The sequence below is a fragment of the Hipposideros armiger genome, unplaced genomic scaffold, assembly GCF_001890085.2.
Source record: "Hipposideros armiger isolate ML-2016 unplaced genomic scaffold, ASM189008v1 scaffold_474, whole genome shotgun sequence".
Lineage (NCBI taxonomy): Eukaryota > Metazoa > Chordata > Mammalia > Chiroptera > Hipposideridae > Hipposideros > Hipposideros armiger.
This window is the reverse complement of record NW_017731824.1, coordinates 464,075-468,941: the sequence shown is the minus strand read 5'-3', so window position 1 is coordinate 468,941 and position 4,867 is coordinate 464,075. Positions and strand designations below refer to the sequence as shown.

The window sequence follows — 4,867 nt, the reverse complement described above, 5'->3', positions numbered from 1 at the left end:
TGAACATGAATTTTGGGGCAAGGGGAAACAATTCGGCCCATAACAGGCAGTATTTCCTTTACTATAAACTTGAATATACACATGGTTAAGGGCTTTGAATAATAATTTAAGAAGTACCATCTCTCAAATATAAGCTGCCCTTCCTTACCTGTCATGATCCTGTTAAGTTTGTCTTCAGATAAACACGTAAGATTTGCAGCCTCCAAACTCTTGAAAATGTGTGAAGCTTATTCCATTTTTAGAACTCTAAGTGGCTTCTTGATGAACCTCTCTCTAGTATCAGTAAGAAATTGAACTCTGGACCCAGAATTTCCCGTCTGTGACATTATGCAGAGGGTCTTATCCAACTGCCCTGGGACACAAAAGAGACCCATGACTCTCGTTGGCTGACGCTCCTCACACCCCCACGAGAAAAGGATTTGTCGCCTCCCAGGACGGTGCAGCCACAAGAAGGGCTCACACCCCCTCATGGAGAAGAGGCGGAGGGATATTAGCCACAGTGCCTGAGCCTCCTCACTGCTCGGGCGGGAACTACGCTAGGACTCACCCACAGCGGGACTCAGCGCCGGGCTTTAACAGGCTGGCCTGCACCCAGACTGCAAGACCTGATTCAGGGGCTTCCGCTGCCCTTCAGAAAATGACAAATTCTTAAATGAATAGGGAATAAATGATCATTTTGTATAACATGTAGAAGCACTTAAATGGGTCAAATTAGGGAGATTATGAATCCTTTCCTCTATAATCAGAAGTGAAAATAAAGCTTTTCTTTTTCCAGCTCTGTGGCGTGGCTATCGTCTGAGTCACAGAACCCTTGGAAGAGGCTTCATTTCCCCACGTGTCCCTAGATATGGAAGACTGAGGGTCTACCTCAGTGAAGGCCTTAAGTACTCAGGAGGCCTGGGGACTGTCATTTTAGGAGGCTTCTACTCACTTAAAACTCTGTATTGCGCCTTACATTCTGGGAAATGGGAATTTTATACCCATTTTGGAGACATATCGCAGTCCAGAGGAACAAAACTGTACACAGATGGTGAGGCTGGGAATTGAACCCAGGGCTATTTGGCTCCAAATCGCAGAAGCTTTGCACTGTATCACCCTCCAGGATACCTATCAGTGGCCTGGTCTCAGCTTTCTTTACATTAGGGAGCTCCAGGGAAGGTTTAAAACTCAGCATGTAGCTGAACCTCAGAGACTCTTGATGAAATTCGCCTGGGGTGAGGCCGCGTCACACGGGACCTAAACGGTTCCCAGGTGAGTCTAATGGGCAGCTGGTGCGGAGAACAATCACCTTCCATGAAAAGCACTTGGGAAGGTCAAAGTTACAAAGTGTGCTCTCCGTGAGGTGAGTGGGAGTCATGAATTGAAAACTTTCATGTTAGCTTGGCTTGGGCAAAAACACCAGCCCTGCCTTAGGGATGTCAAAACCTGGTGGGCCCCACACACACACACACACACACACACAGCCCCTTGGGAACTGTGAATCAGGGCTTTGTTCCCAGCTGTGAGAATACAGATCTTGAGTAGCTAAAATTTGTGGGGCACTGGGCTAAGTTTTGGAGGGTACACAAAGAAGAATAATTGCCCCTGCCCTGTCCTTCAGTCTAGCCAATGAAACAGCTCAGCCAAAAAAAAGAAAAAGAAAAAAAATGACAAATATATTCCAGCATATGGTAAGAGGCAAGTGGTGAGTGATCTTTCAAGGGTGGTTGGGGAAGGCCTCCAGGAGGGGTTGCGGTGGAAGCAGCAGGACTGGCCTGGGAGGATCTGCCAAGAGGCCGCGCTGGTCACGTAAGCGAGGGTCCGTCAGAGGACACTGCGGGCTGTGGCAGGTTTGGGAGGCGGAGGTTAAAGCTCATTCTCCCAGCTCTGGGGCCATGGGCGGTGTTGGGCAGGGAAGGCTCTTACGGAAGGTTCATCTGGTGTGTGCCGGCCTCCGTTTGTCACTGATCCTGCCGTAGGGCACATGAAGGGCACACACACAGTCAAGCACACACCCATTGTGACAGTGGCCCTGGGAAGGAAAAGACAGGTGGTTGCTGTCAAAACACAGGCGATTGTGAGCCCTGTCCTAATCCCCCACTGCCCTACACACACACACACAGACACATACACAGATACACACACGCACACACACACAGACACACACAGACAGACAGACAGACAGACACACACACACACACACACACACACACACACACACACACACACTCACCAAGGCTCCAGGGACAGGAGAATATGTGGCTGCTTCTGGGGGCCCTGTAGGCAGGAGGAGGACTGTTGTGTTTCGCTGGCTCAGGGGGAGCTGGTAAAGCTACTTCAGATGCCCCCCTTTTCTACCTGAGGGCAGGGCTGGGGCCGAGCACAGATCAATTCTCACACCTGCCCTGGTGCAGGCTGTGGGGCAGGCCGGGTCTCTGGCTTCTTTGGTGAAAACAAGGGCTTCCCTTTGGACCTCCGTCAGCCCTCCAGTCCCGCTGCCCTTCCCTCCCCTTCTCCCAATGGGGCAATTGGCTTTAGGTGGTTGGCTTTCTCATGCTGATTATCTCTTTTCTGGAAACATCCCAATACCCAGGGGTTGGCCCTATCCTGGCATGAGTCCCTGCCCCTGGCCACAGCTGATGGAGTCACGGTCACCTGTGACCCCGACCAGGCCAATCAGATGTGCTTGCCTGGGAATTCAGAGGTGGCAGGAAGAGACCCATAGTACCCCAGGTGCCCTGCAGAGAAAAGGACCTGGACATCCCACGACTTAAGCCAGCCAGGCTATTTCTGCTGCTTTGCATTCAAAACAGCCCAAGCAAACTCCTCAGGTCCTTCCCCTCCAGCTCACTGCTTTGCCAGCTTGGTCTCTCCGTTTTGGGCTTACCTGCCTCCCTGGCCCCTCCTCTCGCCCAGACCCACCCTCAGTCCCTCCCTCCCAGCCCTGGAATGAAGGCCCTGTTCCTGGATGCTCACAGAGCTCCGTGAGACTTGTCTTGAGCTGAGCTGCATTTTGTGCTGCAAAGTGAAGCAGGGTACTCCGTGCTTATCTGCATCACAGTGGATCCAGCCCTGACTGGTTCCTGTCACTTGGTCACAGGGGCTGCTCTGCACTTCCGCTGTCCCCAGGTCCCACACCATCCCTGCCTCCCACCTTGCTCTTTGCAGAGAATTTCTCTGACTGCACGGAAACAAGGGAGCCTTCTCCGCTGCATTTCTGTGTTTCTCCTCCTGGCCCCCATCTGTGTCAGGGGCCTGCATAGTCCTCTCTTCCTGGGCTCCCCTCTCAGAGGAATGTGGTTCCCATTCTTTAGAGCCAGGTCATCCCTTCTTCCTTTCTGCCTGCCCCAGGACCTTAGTCAATTTTCTCTCTTGCCTTGTCAATGAAACCTTCCTCAGTGGGAGAGGGAATTTTCCTCCCCACCCCCTGAAAAACCTGTTCTTTTCCTCAATCCTTAAAAGTCTCCCTAGGACCCTGCAATCCCATCTGGTGACAACCTTACCTCACTCCTTCCTTCTCTGCCAAACTCGTTGTCTTCACATCTTCACCTCCACTCGTGTCCCAGCTGCTTTCACCGAGTTTCTGCCTCCACGTCCCTCCTGCTGGGTGGGTGGCAGCAAGTCACAAACCCTGCAGCTTGTCTTCATGCTCCCCATCCTGATGGGCTTGGTCACCCTGCCTCCCCTTTTTGAGGCAGTACTGTTCTCACCACTTCTCTGAGCTTTTCATCCTCCTATCTATCCTCTGACTTGTTCTCCAGGGTGTCTATTGTGTCTTTTTCTGAAACTAACTCTCTCTCTCTCTCTCTCTCTCTCTCTCTCTCTCTCTCTCTCTCCACACACACACCCCTTCCCACTTGTGATCTCATTCATTCCTAGAGCTTCAGCTCCCACATGACTCAAATTCGGCCCTAAGCTACAGGCATCCCCATCTGGATGCCCGTAGTGGACCCTGCAAACTCTCTCTTTCTCCTCCTGGCAGCCACCCCAAGTTCTCCTCTTGGACAACTTTCTGTCCAGGCAGTTCAGGGACATCTGAGTGGCCCACTGCTCCAAAAATGGCATGTGACCCAGAGATGGGCACGTGGCCCAGACCAGCCAGAATGAATCAATCCTGATGCCATTAGAACTCACAGCTGAGTTTGCCAAAGCATTGACTATGAGGGTGAGCTGCTGGGCCACCATTGCTGCCGTGCCGGCTGGGAACCCCACTTCAGGACGAAAGCAACATACAGAAAACAGAGCAGGGCAAAGGGACAAGGAGATTCCAGTGCCATCCCGTGAGCCCCTGGACCTGGCTGTGTGTACAGCCCCTGCTCTGGGACGTTCTGCACTGTGGGCTAACCCAGGCCTTGCTGTGTGGAAGCTGATCTGGGCTGGATGGCTGTCTCTTGCTATCGAAGGCCTCCTATGGGAACCTCAAACAAGACTGAACACATGCTCTCCACGACCCAGCAGACCAGCTCCTCAGCTTTCCAGGCTTCATTCACGGCTCCTCCTCTTCTAGCCGGGGACCTAGACCTCTGACCTCTGACCCCTGACCCCTCCCTCACTAATCTTCCATCAGGAACAGTGCCAAGTGTTCTGTCTCCATTGCTCCTCTCTTCTCCACCCCACTTCAAACCAGTTATCTTCAGCCTAGACGATTTTAATACTTTCCTCACTGGGCCTCCTTCCTCCACTCTACCCTCCACTCTGCTGCTTGGCTGCTTGTAGCATGCAGCTCTGACCCGCTATCTGGTGTGCTCAATGACCTTCAGTGACCCCACCTGCCACCAGGATCTAGCTCAAGTATTCAAAGCTCTCCTAATTCACTTCCTCATGTATTTTCACTGTCTGTGATGTGGGGCAGGCAGTGCTCCCACCTGCCCTTCCGCCATTGGCCCAC

The 4,867-nt window shown here is 52.4% G+C and overlaps 1 long non-coding RNA gene across 2 annotated transcripts; it reads right to left on the bottom strand.

Annotated features, from left to right (window-relative positions):
* Nucleotides 1-1,633: 1,633 nt before the first annotated feature.
* Nucleotides 1,634-4,867, bottom strand: LOC109395505 (uncharacterized). Of its 2 annotated transcripts, XR_002126672.1 has the most exons (3): nt 3,483-4,867; nt 2,213-2,256; nt 1,634-2,011 (listed from the first exon to the last, which is right to left on the bottom strand). It is a non-coding gene; the product is annotated as an uncharacterized LOC109395505 (long non-coding RNA). The 2 variants fall into 2 exon arrangements; XR_002126673.1 differs by lacking the exon at nt 2,213-2,256 and having other exon boundaries at nt 3,483-4,546.